Genomic DNA, 17,684 nt, shown 5'->3' with positions numbered 1-17,684 from the left:
ATAAATAACCATAATGCCAGGAACACCTGTAAGTTATATAAATATGCTGTAGAAATTGTCTGGGTAATGTAAGCCGGGTATTAAAAAAAAAAGGTTAAATGGCTCTCCAGCCCCACTACTTGCCTCATGTCTGGAAACAGGGTAATAAAGGGCTGAAATTGTTCTGCATTTAACAGTCCAAAATCAATAGTAGGAAGTTGAAGGCAACAGAAAACCCATCAGGCAATTCTCTGGTATATTGGTCTACCAAAAGATGTTAACAGCTCTGAGACATTAAAGCCCTTTGTATTTGAAACAGAAAATTTGAGATTGTAAGAGGTAAGTGTCTTGATCCTGGGTACTGAAACAGTGTTTTAGGGAGCAGTGTGTTCAAATTATTGTTATGGACAGCGCAGCAGAGACCGCTGACATGCACGCAGTCCATTTCAGCCACAGTCCAAATCAAGCTCTTCTGTCTGCTTCCTCAGTTGCAAAATGGTGATTAGACACTAGGACTGTGATTTCTCATGTGTTTGTGCCTCAGAACTGCAGCTCACTGTGTCTCCCTTCACAGTGCCGAAGCTTATGTTATGTCCCTACAGAGTGATACTGAGTTGTATACAACTATGTCTCTGTCCATGGAGCTGATCCATTTACAAATATCCCTGACTCCATGGTGCTTATCCGTATTCAAATATATGTCTTTCAGAGGTTGGCCTTGCTTTGAATCTGTTCATGTGTGAAAGCTGGTTTTGAATCTGAGTGTAGTCCAGGAAACCAGTTTTTTGGTACATGTAAGAACAGAGCTCTGGCATTCACTTCAAGTAAATTTCAGCGTGACCATGCAGGATCCACTCCCATCCATTTTCTGTACGGCTTATCCTACACAAGGTTGCAGGGGGCCTGGAGCCTATCTCAGGGCACAATCGTGCATACACACTACAGAAAATTTAGAAATGCTGATCACCCTACAATGCATGTTGGACTGAGGGAGGAAACCAGAGTACCCAGAGGAAGCCCCCAAGGCACAGGGAGAGCATGCAGGCCCCACACACACACACACACACACACACACACACACACACACACACACACACACACACACGAATCAAACCCCCAACCCTGGTTGTGCGAGGTGAATGTGCTAACCACTAAGCCACTTGTCACTTGTTAGCTAAACATGTGTTTCACAAGGTCAGGAATGTTGTGGTCTGTGGAGATGAGGGATGGAGTTAATTTGATGTCTGAAGCAATCATACACAGTTGCAATACAGAAATCAGAATTTTATGACTTGCAAATATATAGTTAACTTTGTAAGTCTGTAAACTGATATGTAGCACCTTTAAAATGTGCTTCTCGGGTAACATTTTGGAATCATTTATTATTTTGTACTTTCCTTATAACATTATAGGTTTATATATTCAGAGTTTTGGTAGGGTTTGACCCTGCCCCAAACTCTGAACAAAAGTCTAAACAAACCTCAAAACAAACAAACGCCAAAAAAAGTTACCATTTAAAACACTCAGGTTTTAGTCATTTTCTTTGGCGGCCTATCAAGTTCTTTTTAAATGTAGCACGAAATTTGCAAGTGATAGGTAATAACAACATACACAAGGTACAGACATAAATTTGGATTTTAGTTAGAAGGATTGTACTTACGATTACCATAAAAAATATGATTTACATGCAATTACTTCTGACAGGAAATTAACTCCACAGAATGCCTTCTTGATATACGGCGCGAAAAAGTACAATTTGTGTGAACACAAATCTGCGTTGATGACACATCCACAAACTAGGCCAGAATTGATCCTGTGTAAGCGCGTGAGCATTCAGACAAAATTTAAATTCACTGCCTGTAGTCGTGCTCTGATTAAGACATTGTAAATAGTGCTTATCTGTACTTGAGAAAGACACTGTCCTTGGTGTTGATCTATACATGAATTGGATTTTGGTTCCTGCTCCCAAGGTCACTGTAACCAATCAGACTGCAGATCCCATCTCTAATGCTACTGTAAACAATCACAACATTTTAAATGAAGGTTACTGCTGGTTTTTCCCCTTGGATTTTTATTGATGCAGGAAAATGAAAAAGTCTGTCCACAATTGCATCTCTTTCTTCAGTATGAATCTGTTCTTGTATTTCTCTATGGTTTAAGTCCTGTGTATGGTGTTTCATTTTTGGCTTTGGTTCCGATAACTTTAATTCATGGTGCTGATCTGCGCATCAGTAAGTCTGAAACCTACTCAAGCATTTTATTTCACTCCACAGGAAACGAGAACTGAACTGTAATGTGTATACTACTACTACTACTAATACTTTGCAAATATGCTTTCACTGCAGAACGTAATACCATGCAGTTGTGACTTTGGTTCAAGTAATTACAGCAATGCAGTATATCAGGCTGTCTATCAGTTTCTGTTAACATTAAGATGGACTAGCCCTACTGCCCTCTGTTAATTAATCCAATGAATCACATCTCAATCAAACGCAATCCTCGATCTGCATGAGATTTTACCAACAATCACTTTTCATTATTGCACTACCATCTACAGTTCATTACTGTGCAGCATCCAGGCCCTGTGTTCTTCTGTAGACTTCTCAAACCCAGCGGGGCATTTGGCAGCATCCCTCAGACAGCTGGAACTGTTAGAAGTTCAAATTCTTGCTGAGTGAAACCAAAAGATCTTGTTATGTACAAATGAAAGCATGTCAAACCACAGTGTTGCCACAGGTATGTGAGGTTTTTAAGATAAATTGACCTCAAAATCTCATAGAGAAGCACTTGCCTGTGTTTTAGTGGTTAAGGTGTTAGGCTGCTGGGTTATTGATCGGAGGGTTGTGAGTTCAAATCCCAGCACCACCGAGCTACTACTATTGGGCCAAATAATGTAAATATTTTTTTAAAAATGTAAAAATTGATGGTGAGGGATACCATATCATGACCATGCATTATAGTGGTTATTGTAGGGGGGAAAAAAAATCAGGCCACTGTAGGCTTATTGATGATCATCTGAATCAGTCTCAATGTTGAGTCAGTAAGGTTTTTTGATCAACCCACTCTTTTCTTATTTAATGTAGAATTTCACTGTGTTCACTAAGGTCACTACCTTAGTATGAATCCTCGATGTGCCTTAGTACACACTGAGCAGTTCTATTAGGTAAATAACATAGAAATAGGAGTCAAGTAGGATTCTGGGTTTTCTAGTAAGGGTTTTTATATTTCCTCAACTGAAAAAGATGACTCAGACATGAGTGTGAAAACCAACCTGCTCCACTACTGTGATTGTGTATAGTGTAGACCAAGGATATTAGCATTCTTTTCTAATTTAGTTTTAGTGGAAAGCTCATTTTATCTGCAATCAGATGAATCAGATGCAGCCCCAAAGATTTTGGCAAGATATTGTGTATGTATAAACTTTTATATATAATTTAAAAGTATTGTTCAAATGGTAATACAGAATGTAAACATTGTAGTTAGGTTTTTGAGTCAGATTGATGGCTGTTGGTTATAAGAGTGCCATTTGGTCTGGTGTCTATTTGTGAATCTTAAGAAATACTGCAGGGAGTTTGACTTTATCCTTCAAATAGCAAGACCATGGCTGCTAAAAGTAAAATTCCTGCTGCGAGATGCTGGAAGACTTAATGTGTAGTGCAGAAAGCTCTCCTGGCCTTTGCTCTTGTGCAATAACACTTTCCAGGAAGGCATAATACAACTGCAGAGGAGAAATATCTCCAGGGGTTGAATTTTATTTTAATTTAATATTTCAGCATCAGTTCACTCACTGAGTGTTTTTGTATTTGTATCATCTGGAAGATGCTGGAATTGCTGTATCATTGTTTCTATAAATGCATAGGTGGGCCTTTTTTTTCAATACAGTCAGGTCCATAAGTATTTGGACAGTGACACAATTTTGCCTCTGTACACCACATCAGTGGATTTGAAATGAAGCAAACAAAATTGCATTAACCGATTCCGAGAGTCCCTCCATTTTCACAGGCCCAAAAGTAATAGGACAAATGAACATAATCATAAATATTAGGATTATTTTTAATACTTTGATGCAAATCCTTTGCAGTCAATGACTGCCTGAAGTCTGGGACACGTGGACGTCACCAAATGCGGAGTTTCCTCCCTTGAGGTGCTTTGCCAGGCCTTTACTGCGGCTGCCGTCAGTTGCTGCTTGTTTGTGGGTCTTTCTGCCTTCAGTTTTGTCTTTTAAGAACATTGCATTTCTTTGCCTTAAGAAGTATTTTCTGAAGTTAGCTAGCTATTTAGGTTTGGTTAAAAAACTCCACTGATGGCCCCTTGTTGTAATGCCATTTAATTAGCTTTTGTTAACAATTTTCAAAATGTATTTAAGAAAACAAAATGTGCTTACCAAAAACAGTCAAAATTTTTAACAATTTCAAACCTAAAAAAAACCCACAAAAGATCTGACACTGCAAATGTTATGTTGGGGTGTCAGCAAGACAGAGACAGTGGTATAACACTAGGTAAAACTGAGCAGTTATTATTCCCCTCCAAGCACACAGAACTGAACAGTAAAATGTATGCCCTCCTGCAGTGAAAAGCCTATACTGTATGTGTGACATTCATGTATGTATATTAAAATCTAGCCTGGACATTTTTCATCAGCTATGCAAGCAAAATGCTCACAATAAACACATACCATCTGGTGTGTATGACATGCTACATGTTGGCAGGCAGCAATTGCTTGATACTAATTAGCCAGCACTAATATATAATGCTTCAGATGTTTTCTAATTCTCATTGAGAACTCTTGACCTGCCACAGTATACACCAAGTTAGCAGTTTATTAGGTACAGGTTAGGTGTGTCTATTTAGGATACTCTATACTCCACTAAGGGGTCCAGTCGCTCTGGATAAGGGCGTCTGCCAAATGCCATAAATGTAAATGTAAATATTTTCTCAACTGAAAAAGAAGAAGGGTGTGGATATTGTGAGTTTAAAGAGAAAACCAATCCACAGGTACAAGACTGTAACTTACACTGCCCACTCCTGTGGTTGTGATCATGTGAATAGGGTAAAGGAAAGATACAACTGGAACCCAATACATCATTATGTTTAACTGGGTAACTGAGGTTTTGATTGATTTCATTTGCCTGCTAAAGGCAGGTATTGTTAGCTAGCAAGCTTACCCTGGACTATTGTAGAGCATACACCTGTGGGACATGGCGTAATCAGTGCTACCATCTATAAAGGGTTACAAAACCTGATGTTATCTTCACCACTGGCCAGTTATAAGGTACTTTCACCTCAAACCAGAAATATTCAAACTTTTTCTCCATGAAGCCCACTTCCCAGTTTTTTGAGAACTTGTGCAAAACAAACAAACAGCATTTAAATCACTGTCCAGGTATAATTGCCAATTGCCATTATTTTTAATGTGTTAAACTTTATTGTAGGCTTATTTATCCTTTTTTCTGGTCAAATTTTTTCTGCCTTTTCTCTCTTTTGACCAAAAACCAAAAAATGCCAAATGGCTGAAAACATTTGGTGACTGTATATGTGTCTAATATTATTAAGTCAAACACACATTTTATTTCACATTAACAAACTCAAAACATTCTCCATTTACCTTGAGAGAAAGCGAGAATGCCACATCGCCAGACACCAGCACCAGCCAAAACATTACTAATGTGAGCTGGGGAAGGGGGTGGGGCTTCCAGTTAATATCAGAGAGCTCAGATCACTTGCACAACTTGCAGTCATTCCAGATTATATGTTGGTTGCTTAATTTGCCATTTTTATTATGTAAAAGAAGAAACTGGAATATTTTTGAATGATACAGCAATGGCAGGTCTGAGACAGTCGGCACACCCCACAGTTTGAATACCTCTGCTGAAGTAGCACAGTTTAACTATAAGTATCAATAACAACATGTAATTTAGAAATGCATAACACAGAAGCATGTTATCTTGCGCTGGGATCTCAAACTAACGTGGTCTGTATATTGCGTTGCAGTTATTATTACTGGGAAATAGTCTGCTTTTGTTCAGCTGGCACAGGTTGTTCCAATGGTAATATTTTAGACATATCTTTTTCAACCACAATCTTTTCCTTCCTTTTCCCTGTCCCTTGATGTGTTGAAAATATAGTCCAGATTTAAAAGTGTGAACATGACACTGATAAATGAGAAATGTGTGATCACGTTGAGCTAACAGATGGATTCCTTACCAGCATGTGAATCTGAGCTGTATTTTCTGTAACTGATGTTGATGATGCGTAAGGATCTGCTACAGATCAGAGTTAATGGCAGGAAATGACCCATCTAAACACGCTTCACCAAAGCTGCATGTGATTAGTCTATGTCATTAGGCTCAAATCAAATGAACATAATGTACTCATTGTTTAACCAAATATGAATAACCAGTGAAGGAACTATTTTCTGGCTTTATTCTGGAAACACCGTTACTAGCCAATGAATTATACATTATTTTTAGGGATATCGAGTTTCTCATTTGATCTCAAAGCCTCTTAATTGTTTGTATGCAAAGGCTTGTGATTTTTCTTTTTGTATGTCTTGATGGGAAATGTCTGAGGCTATTAATCAAAAAAATCAAAATCTATATTTTCTTGCTTCCATCTTGTGATCTGGTAAACAACATGAGCTGACATTGATATTCATAATTATCATCATATCAACAATCCTTTATTTGCCAAGCTTTCAAGAAAGAACAGGCTTTGAATAATTTCACATTTTGCCACCTGGATGCACTTGGTGTCTCAAAATCAATTCTGAGCCTCTTAATCCCTGTAATCAAATTCATTAGAAAACAATAAATCCCCTTTGCTAAGCATTAATCATGTTGAAACCTTTCATTTAATCCCATGTTGGATGTCTGAAGGACTTTTGGGTCACTGTGTAATTTCATTGTTCCAGATATTGTACCAATTTCAGGTGTGTCTGGTGGCAATTATTGTCACATAATCGATAATTTAATTTGAGGGCAGGGGACAATATCCTTCAATGTTATGAGACTCTGAATGCAGTGAAAACCAACTGAGGGAGGTTTTATTTCGGTCAGTCACTGTTATAATGGTACATATGCTGAGGTGATCTTGAGACACTAGTTAATCAACTCATGATCAAGTATCTGACACTGACAGTTGGTGCAGATCCAATGGTTTCTCTAAGGTCATGGATCTTTTCTCTCCTCTACTCTGTAGTGCAACATCACAATATAGCTATTTACAACCTATTAGATGCACAGAGCACACATGAATGACGAAGAATATTTTGGCATCAGCAACAAAACATGGCCATTGGTTTTGGATTAAAGCTACAAGATTGGCAGTTATAGCTCAATGGTTAAGATTTGTTATTGGTTACCAAGAGGTTGTGTGTTCAAATCCCAGGACTGCTGGGGAGTCATTAATGGGCCATTGAACAAGTCTGTGCTTGGATTGAATTTTGCTTCACTTGGAAGGCTATTAGGATAAAAGCATCTGACAAATGATTAAAAGTGAGTTACCAGGTTTTTATATACTAGATAAGCATAAATGAAAGATAACCACATTACTTTACCCAAAATTAGCAAAATAAACAATGAAATAACCAATTTAAAACAACATAAAAAAATAACGTTTTCTATTTAAAAAAAAAAAAAAAGATCTAATACATGCAATACACCCTTGAACAACTTGAAACTGAATTGGACTTAACTGGGATTACATATATGTCATGAATCTATACAAAATAGCTTATAATATTCAAGTATTGAGAAAAATCTGTATAGTTTGCAAAATTATTTACAAATAAAACATGTAAAAGTTGTGATTGCATAAGTATTCACTGCCACTGCTGTGAAATGCACAAATTAGTTCTAAATAACCCCTAAATTAATTTGCTAGTAAATAAATAAATAAATGAATGAATAAAATAGTTGCCAACAGAAGTCACATAATTATTTGGATGGAGTTGACCTTTGTCCAGTTAAAGTGTCACATGATCGCAATATAAATGGGTTCCTAGAAGATCAGGAAGGCCAAAGACAGGACAAAGTTCTAGAAAAGTAGGGTTTTGTTATTTAAAAAAAAAAAAAAACGTCTGGCAGAGACCATTAAATCCATATCAGTCACAATCAAGACAACAGCGTGTTATAATTGACCAAAAGCATTGAAAGGCTAATAACCGAAGGTCCAACAACAAATAAAGGAGAGTACAGTGTCGATATTTGTTGCACGGTAGATTTTGAGTTCCTAAAGCAAAACAGTGTTTTCAAAAATACTAAGTCACCAAACCTAATCACAATTAAGAAATAGATCATTTGGAGAGGATAGAGATCAGGAGCTAGGCTGAGTTTAGGAAAGCAGCTGGAGATGGATAGAATTGAGGAGAAATTTAAATGATACAATATTTCTCGCACAGCTAAACACCAGACTGTCTCAGTTTTAAATTATTTATTCTTTAATAAAATAGATTGTAGCAATAAAGTTAGACTTTTTTTATCCTGACTAAATTAATAACCTTTGCAGTTCAGTTTCACATGAATCATTGTTTTTGAGTGGATTTTAAAGGGAAAACACAGCCTCTTGTATATCAAAAGCCCATTCATTTCATCAGCTGTATAAAGGGTCACTGATTCATACATAGAAGAATAATTCTCGAGTGTCATAGATGAACGATCTTTTGCTTCACAGTGATTTTAGAGACATGAGTGTGTCATTTTTTTCTACTGTTTACCTTCTTTATGACAGAGAATTACAGTGCTGCATAAACGCTTTTCCTTTATCCCTTCTTTTCTTCTGTTTGATAGTTCCTGTCAGCTCAGTGATCTTGGAATTTAGTGCAATAAATCAGCTGAACATGGGCTGACAGTATTGGGGGATTGTGTGAAGAATGCTTTATTCAGTTAAAACGCTAAGGTAATATGACATTTCTCTCTTCTCGTTTGTCAAGGTTAGCGATCCGTCCTACAGTGCAGGTGGGAGGTAATTGGGATTTAATTGACAGTCCTTGAAGACAAACCAGAACCTATGGCACAGCAGCAGTACAATACAGGTAAACATCTAGAGCACTGTGTAATTTCTTTTAACATTGCATTTCTCTAAAACAGCAGTGCAGACTTTTGTTTAGTTTTGGTTTCCCTGATAGGACACCATTTAGCTCATTATCAGTATATTTGTTGGCCGATTTATCAAGCCAAACATTTGTGCTTTCATGTCATCTCAGAGTTATGTTAATTAAGAACATGTAAATTAATTTCAACATGTAAAATGCTTTCACATCTATAATATTCAGTTGGTAAGTCAAAAATTTCTGAAAGCTCTGACTTCAAAGTAAATGGCATCACATTATAACAACCATGGCTGAAAAAATGCCAGCAACTTGTACAATTTTTAATTAGTTACACAGCATTGGATTTTTTTTTTAATGGAAAACAAAGAAGAAAAAAAGGAAACATGATTACTGACTCAGGGGACAGAAAACATCTATAATAAGATGTTCTTGAACTTACATACACCAGCTTACATACATCAAACTTCATCACACCCCAACTTGGAAGAAGTCAGAATACAAAGTGACATCCAAGAGCCAGCAACCAATCAGGGGATAGAGAATGAGGGGGAAATGAGAAGAAAAAGGATTCAGGCATGATGGAATTTTAACTGTATTATAGCCAGCTAGATAGATAGTAGTCTAGCTTGATATCATTTGTTTAAAAATTTTATATCCAGCAGGTCTAAGGTGGATAGGAGTATAATGTTAGGATTTAATTCTGTATGTATCTGTGAAACATTCCCTATCATTTTCTATATTAACCACTTAATATGTAGTTTAGGTTAGCGTTCCATTTAGATGGTATGTGTGTTTCCAAAGAAATGGCAGAGGAGATGAACAGCTTTGAGCAGAATGTCTAAGCCCTCATGTTTTAATTATAATAATTCATGAAGATCATATAATATCACATGATGTGAATGCACTATTACATGCTTCCTAATTTTGGTTACAATGAAAAAAGTTTGTTTGGCAGTACATATACAGTGGGATGAAATATTAACCTACTGTAAAAAATCCAGCAACTTATATGATGAAAAAAAAAATTCTGACAAAAATCAGAGATCAATCACACAATTGTTATAGCCTACTCTAATACCAAATTGGAATGAATTGAAAATATTTTCATTAAGATTTAATGATCATTAAGATCATTAAAATAAAGATAGCTAGCTTGCGTTAGATGACTGTTGAATAAGAACACTACTGATACACTGAAGGGCTGCCATTGGAGTCTGCTAGCTGAGTATAAGCAGTTTGTTGGCTAAAAGCTCTATGGAATAAGATATTAAATCCATTCACACTTCCGTCTTGATTATAAAGAAAGAGTACAGGGCAATGGTCCTTTTGGACCTGTATTTAATCTTAAGTATTTTTTTATTTACTCTTATATTGCAATCCTTTACTGAACCCCATTACTGAAATCCTTTACTGCAGCAATGATCCACTGCAGTGAAGCTGGATTGTGGGAGTGTTTCCAGGTTTTATAAGCACAAGAAGTTTACTGATTCTACTTGAACACTTCCAACAGAGCAGAATCCCAGCAGTTTTGTTATTTCTAAAAGTCCAACTCTTGAGGTTTCACGAGCACCAAATTCACCCTGCTGTTTAAAACACATCCCTCAGGAATCCATTTACTGAAAGCCTGAGCTTGGCTTTTTTCCTCTGTTTCTGGAAGGTTGCAAGGGATTGTCTGACCCTGCTCACTTCAAATCCTGCTGATCTGGAGCCTAAGAAGTCAGGCTGTTAAATGGAGGAAACTGATCCTTTCGTTTGTGCTTTAGAGGTCAGACATCAGCAGGCTAGAGAGCACAGTTGGCTAGCACAGCCTTTAATATTGGTCTAAAACAAGGATCCAACTATATAGACAGCTAAACTTTACAGGAAGCAGTATTTTCATGCCATGCTAATGAAAATGTTACAGTTTAATCCTAGCAAGTGACAGGTGAAGTCATTAGGCATGTACACTTTGAATTCTGATTGCTGTGGAAACTAATTATGGTCTGTGGTCATTAAGAAAGCACAGTACACTCTCTAATTAGGCTGAGTTTCACCTGTCGGTTTTTAGTGCTGACTTCTGACATAGCCGTAATTAATACCTACTGCAGAGTCTTCAAGCAGTTCAAAGATTTGGTACAAGAAAGGGAAAGGTTATTTAAGCTCCATAAATTAGATATGCAGAGAAAACCCCAGCAATTTAACCAGAGCAGGTGGGGTTTGCAGCCAGCAGGAACCATTTTCAGATAGAATGACAGTATAGGGGAAAAAAATGCTGAAATGAAAGTAGCAGCATATTTCAGACACAAGTGTGCAGCTGCTGGGTTTTGCTACGTGATCATTTGTTTACTAGAGGAGGTATAGGATAGATAGGAAGGGTCAAAGAAAAAAATTTGTTGAAAGGAGATCATATTTCTGAGATATTTCTGCATAAGTTGTACTAGTTAATCATTTATAAAATGCACTCTCTCTGTTCTAAAATGTTACTGGTTTGAAGCAATACTAAAATACATGCAAACCTGTGACCACATTACAATAAGTGAATACTGTATAAATGTCGCAGGTTGAACTAATAAAATCGTTACATTTAAGCCATTGCTCTGTCCATAAAATACTCCAATCATTGGCCATTATGTTGCTGAGCAACCAAAGCTTACTGTTAACAGACTACTACAGTGGAAGAATTGTTTACTCTGAATATTATTAATAATAAATTAAATTGTTTATTGAACACTGAATTTTATAATATTGTTTTTGTCACTGCTTTGCATTGTGTCTAAGCACACTCTTACCCATGATAAATCACTGTAACTCATCATCTTGTGCCTTATTGCTTTAATTTAAGGCAATTTAATTTAATTTAATTTCATTTACTTACATCATTTGCTACAGCAAAACTCCAGTCACTCAGTTTCATTCATAATCCGAATCAGTTTTTATTAAAATTTCAAATGTTTCTTACTAGGCATCTGGCCCTCAGCAGTAGCTTTATGATTACACTTTGAAAAAGTAAGGTTTCTCCATATGTCCTGTTAAATTACCTTATGCTAAGCCAGTTAGCATTAACAGTTACGATTATTAACGTTTATGGAAATGAAATAAATATCCTCTCAGAACTCCTTTTAGGTTAGCTAACTGGCCAACAGTCTAAGCAGTGAAAATTGTAAACTTTTGTGAATATGATTACCATATCCTCTTACACAACCTGATGAATTAGCATATGTTTGTCAGCTAGCTAGCATTATCAGTAAAATCGGTTTACATTAGGAATGTGACTTAAAAATCCTCTCAGAAGTCGTGTTGGCATATTTTAGTTAGCCAGTTAGCACTCACAATACCACTCACTTGGTAAGTGTAACATATCCAGTACCAAATATAAAATAGTTATTTTATATTTTATTTTATGTAGATGTATGTCAGGGCAGGTGTGTTTCAGTGATGTCTAGCTCACCCTCTAAAACATTTTTGTACATTTCACGAAAAATCCAGATACAAAATGTGGGCTGATAAAGCAACTGAAAATGCAGAGTGATGAGGTGAAAATTAGTTTTAGTTTAGTTTAGAAACCCTCATAGAATTTGTAATGGTTTTAATGGTTATAATGGGAATTGTACTGGTTTTAATGGAAACTGTAATGGTCCCTTTGGGTCTGTACTGATAATTTGTTGCCGTCTGTTGGTGGCATGTTATGTCTAGTGGATACTGTTAAGGACCTATGTCCTTAATACGTCTTACTACCTAATGGAAACCATTTGGTAATGGTTTTAATGGATAACAGCTGGTGGGTTGTAATGGTATTTGTAGTCTTCCTTGTTTCTTCCCCTTGTCCCCAGCACTTTTTAAAAACAAGTTACATCCAAACTGAGACTGAATTGATGGATGGATAAATGGAAAGATGTATACATATATAGAAAAATTTACAGCTCACTCAAGATACAATTAACAAATTAACATCGTACTGTACTTAGTTCCGTATAAAAATGATGAGCAGGTACAGGTCACCTTGATTTTGAATCAAGAGCAATAGATCTTAGAGACTTAGACTCTTAGAGGGTTCATTATTGCGGAACAGATGGCAGGAGTTTGAGTAAAAAAAAACTGCACAACTTGCTAATTTTTTAATAGGAACAGTGACTAAAGTGCCATCTATGGGATAGACACTGGTAGGGTTGAAAATTGTGGTCGAACACACGCTTTCAGTGACTGTGTTGCTCATGCATTACTGAGCTATTTAAAGAAAAACAGAAGAGCTACTGTTCTTCAGGTGACTGAAAGTCAATGAAGGATGACCTCATCCTCCTGCCAGCTTGCACAATAACGTGGCAAAACACCTTACTAAGACATCTTCCTTTAATGTATCACCCATCTGTGGGTAGATGTAATTAAAATGCCTGTCAGGTTCTGGGTAAAATGTAGCTAATTTATATGAAATGAAATGTGGGGAAAAAAGCTTAATTTGATGTGTGGCTTTAACATTGATATAAAGAAACAAGGGGGAATTAAGGAGCAGGTGGTGTGAAATGGAAGAATGATGTCATCCGAAGTCATTGTCTGCTACTGCTGGATATGACCTTTACTCAAGTAAACAAGTGGCTCTAATGGAAGGATGTTTGATCTTGGACCTTTTATAAGTGACTTTTAAGCCATTCTGACCCTGATGTATTATTTCTTGTCCAGTTTTAAGATGCCTATCCTCTGAGGTTCCCTTCCTTTTTTGGTTTTTGAGAGAGAGAGAGAGAGAGAGAGAGAGAGAAGAGAAGTGGATAAAAAGCTTCAAAAGTGATCCTCCAGAAAATATCATCAGCAAGATGCTGAAGTAATCCACAATACAATTCCATTAAAGCTTCCCTCTTTAAAAGTAATTGCAGATCGATTTTGTTTTAAAAGAGGGGCATTTAGTGTAATGCAGAAAAAATCACTTACACATGGATGAAAAAGGATGAGTGTGCACTAAACGAGTGCATCAACAATCTCTGTTGTTCTAATAATGCTCTCTTGATGATGAATCTGTGGAAAACTTTCAATGCTTCTTTCTAATTCTTGACAACCGATGGAAATTAGACTGCTTTCAAAGAGTAGTGCTGTTTTCCCATTTCTATGATCATTAGTCTCTTTTGGTGATCTCTGGTGCTCAGACTTGATCCGTGTGTTCAAGGCCTTTTCCGCTGGACAGGTAGAAACTCAAGCCTCCTCTAACATTTTAAGCTAAAATTCCCTGTTGGAAATGTACTTACTGGTAGAATCTGTCTTGTTCATTCAGAACAGGAATCTATCTTATTCAGTGGTTAATACTGTGCACCCATGACCAGAAGATCATCAGTTCAAGTACCATGAGGTTGACTGATGTGAAACTGAGGTTGAAAGTTTGTCAATGCCCCACACCTTTCAGGGCTGTGCTTTAACCCTTAGCTGCTCTGGTGTGACCAAGAGACTGACTCTGACAATGGAAGGACAAGAGGAACTGCCTCCTCTGGCTTAAGGTTTGGGGTTCCTAAGCTAAAGTTTCTGGGCAGGAACAGTATAGACATACCTACAATGTTAGTTTCTCAGAGTAGCATCTGTAGTAAAATGTCTCCTCTATGATAAAACTCTTGCACCCGGACGTCTTAAGCTTAACCTTAAGCTAAAATTTGAAGGCTAAAATATCTGGCTTATGTCTTTGGCCTAAAGCTTACTGGACTAAAGATTCTCCATGGAAAAAGAACAATCTTGTTTGCTCAAAACTGTTGTTTTGAGTGTGAGTCCCAGGAGGTTGACAAGACTGAGCCTGTAGCTAGATGGATGCCAGTGACACTGACTTGTCCTACTATTGCTGTGTCTCCACTCAGCGGAGAGCTTGTTCACTTTGACTGATGGTACTTAGCCTAACCTCTGTCAGTGCTAATACCAGAACTGCCTGGCTGTACTAAGGCAACGTGACTGGACTTGTATTATAACCTTGAAGACATTTCTCCGCTCATCCAAGGTTCTTTATCCATTTTGCTGAATAGTAGGATATTTCTCTGATATTAAATCTCTGTTTGTCATGTCAGAAATATGATGTAATAGAACTCAATAGAGTCCGATGACGATGATTGGAGTCTGGAGGTATGAACTGATGTGTACAAATAGCATTGTAAATGCATGGTGAGGGATGTATCAAATCCTCCATAATGACACATGGATGGATGGATGGATGGATATATAAGCAGATGGGCCTCTTTATTCTGCTTTTAAACTTTCTTTACTGTGTAAACTGTAGACTGTGCCCCTTTCCGTTCAAGGTACTGTAGAGCTTTGTTATGATGAATTAACACTTAAACAGTGCTTATAAGCTGGTGAATTTTCCACAGTTTAGTAAAATCATATAGAAACTTCTTAAAGATTTTAACACAGGTCCAGTACCAGTGCCATTATGTACATCACATACATGAAAATCATTAAAAATCTCAAGCAGAATCACTGTTGAATCAGTGATACCTTTTAAAGATGTACTGGATGGCACCTGACCTACTTTTCTTCCATTGATAATCAGGTCATGGGGAAAAGTGTATGATGTGACTGAGAGGAGTTGACTGGCTGAGTCTCAACCTGTGCCTGATTTATATTCATGTCTCTGGCTTGCTTGTCTCTATGTGGAAAAGACAACATTCCTTCCCTGATCATTCCTTTCTTTTGCATTGCTGTAGAGTCTGGAAGCTTTTTACTTGGAATAATTCTGAATATGTAATATGAATGCATACTATAAGCGCTTTTTTAAGGAATTAAAATTTTCATGTAAATTTTTTAAAAGACTTTGACAGCCCTATGATGTATCAATATCACTGTATTTATAGCATCATATTACTGACTATTTAGTGCAATAAGATGTGGTTTGGGACATAGCCAAACAAATTAGCCTAGCTAGCATTGTACGCTTGAAATGAAAATACTGCCATTTTGTTGTAAACCTTATAGCTAGCTATAGCAGATAAGCAGAAGTTCAGAATTGAAATACACCATGCTGTCCTGAAAGTGTCGTTTGCTGGCTCACTTTTGTTTCTGTTCTCCTGTACTGATTCACTCACCATTACAAACTATCAGAAAAGGTCCTTTTACCACTAGCCTCTAGCTGACTGTTTCATCTGCTTAAGGGACAACTGGTTCCTTCTATAGCCAAGAGTTGAGCGCAGGTGCTCATCGACAGCCAAAGAATAATATAGAAATGCTGCATTTTCCTATACTCAGCACTCCATTCTTTCCCAGTGCAGGAATTTACTGAGGGATTAAACATCAGCACTAACTGAAGCCTACCCATTTTGTAAAGTTTGTGTGTTAGTTTGATTATGAGTTTGGTTCTTCTGTGTGTAATTTGAAAAGCTTTCATTTCTGCCGTCGTCCCTCTTTTTACGCCTGGTCTTCGTCTAAAAGGGATTAGTTTATTTGAAGCCCTGAGCAGAGTGTGTGGGTTTCTTCACTCCTTTCTCCTAGCTACTGTTTTCCTTGGTGCTAAAATGTGCAGTGCTTTCTAATCCTTGCCAATTGTAATTTGAGTCGCCATGCAAGCAGTTAAAGGGAGTGGGTGGCAGTACACGGAGGAACACTCGCTCTTCTGCGTGTGCTATTCATCCTGGGACAAAAAAGAGTGGGCTTCCCTTATGTATGCTTTTCAAACACACCCACAATCAAACACACTCATGCACACTGTGCTTAATAATAATACATTTGATTTATGTAACTCAGTCATTTACAGTTTGTAACCCACATTTCATAATGCACCCATAAACACCTGAAAGTGGGGCAGTGCTGTCAAGGAAGCAGGACTGAGCTAGATAGCCAAATGAGCTTTAATAACGATGCATATACACAAATATAAAAAAAAAGAAACCTATGCATATTCAAATATAAACACATACGAATATAAACAGGTACATATACACATCGGGAAACGCTACATACCTTGCCTCTAACAAAAAATGACTCCCTTAAGAAACAAACTTGAAAAAATTGCATTTTTCTTAACTTGCTTTTAAAACCAGTCTCCAGAAGCTTTACTGTTACTTTTGACCCTTTTCTTGGGTCCACATTGAAGAAGATGTTGAGGGAGGCAAAGATGAACCCAAAGGTCACAGTTTTAGAATTGCATAGTTTAATAGATTCTTAGATTTGTCAGTTTTCAAAATGTATTATTTATTAGATGCTACTGCTATTCGATGCTTCATAAGAACAAGCTGTGTACAAGGGTTATATGAAAAGGGAATTTTGAGAAAAATCTACAAAAGCAGCTTCTAATCTTCACCAAGCATCATAGGAAACTACAAATCAGACAGTTTGGCTGTGCACAGCATAAGCATATTTGATGACAGAAGGCAACTGCATACAGGAAAGCCCCCAAACTCCATGAATGTATGTACATGTACACGCATTTAATTCCAGAGTTGACTGTAAACATACGCATACACACATAAACACACAGATGAGTTATGAACATGGGAAATCTGAGAGTGTCTCACTGTTAGATGCTTCCTCTTATTAGAGCTGTTTATGGTGTTGGATATAATTCCTCATTTATTCTCTATGATCTCCGCTGTACATGTCCACTGTCTGAGAGTCTCTGCAGTACTTAAGCCTCAGGAATTGCTGTGCAGCAGCACATTGCCAAGCATATGCAGAAGAGCTGAGGATAATTATGGATAATTGCTGTGGGAGAGATGGCTCTGCT

At 37.2% G+C, this 17,684-nt stretch overlaps 1 protein-coding gene across 2 annotated transcripts in view; it reads left to right on the top strand.

Annotated features, from left to right (window-relative positions):
• Positions 1-17,684, top strand: part of lrfn2b (leucine rich repeat and fibronectin type III domain containing 2b) — a 120,167-nt gene that overhangs the window by 73,699 nt on the left and 28,784 nt on the right. For both annotated transcript variants that reach the window (XM_026944518.3, XM_026944517.3), the window contains one exon: positions 8,909-9,010. The gene's annotated coding sequence lies outside the window, so the exon portion shown is untranslated. The remainder of the gene's footprint in view (positions 1-8,908; positions 9,011-17,684) is intronic.

Source organism: Pangasianodon hypophthalmus, chromosome 19 (genome assembly GCF_027358585.1).
Source record: "Pangasianodon hypophthalmus isolate fPanHyp1 chromosome 19, fPanHyp1.pri, whole genome shotgun sequence".
Lineage (NCBI taxonomy): Eukaryota > Metazoa > Chordata > Actinopteri > Siluriformes > Pangasiidae > Pangasianodon > Pangasianodon hypophthalmus.
Note: the sequence above shows the minus strand (reverse complement) of the source record. Positions and strands in the feature narration are given on the sequence as shown.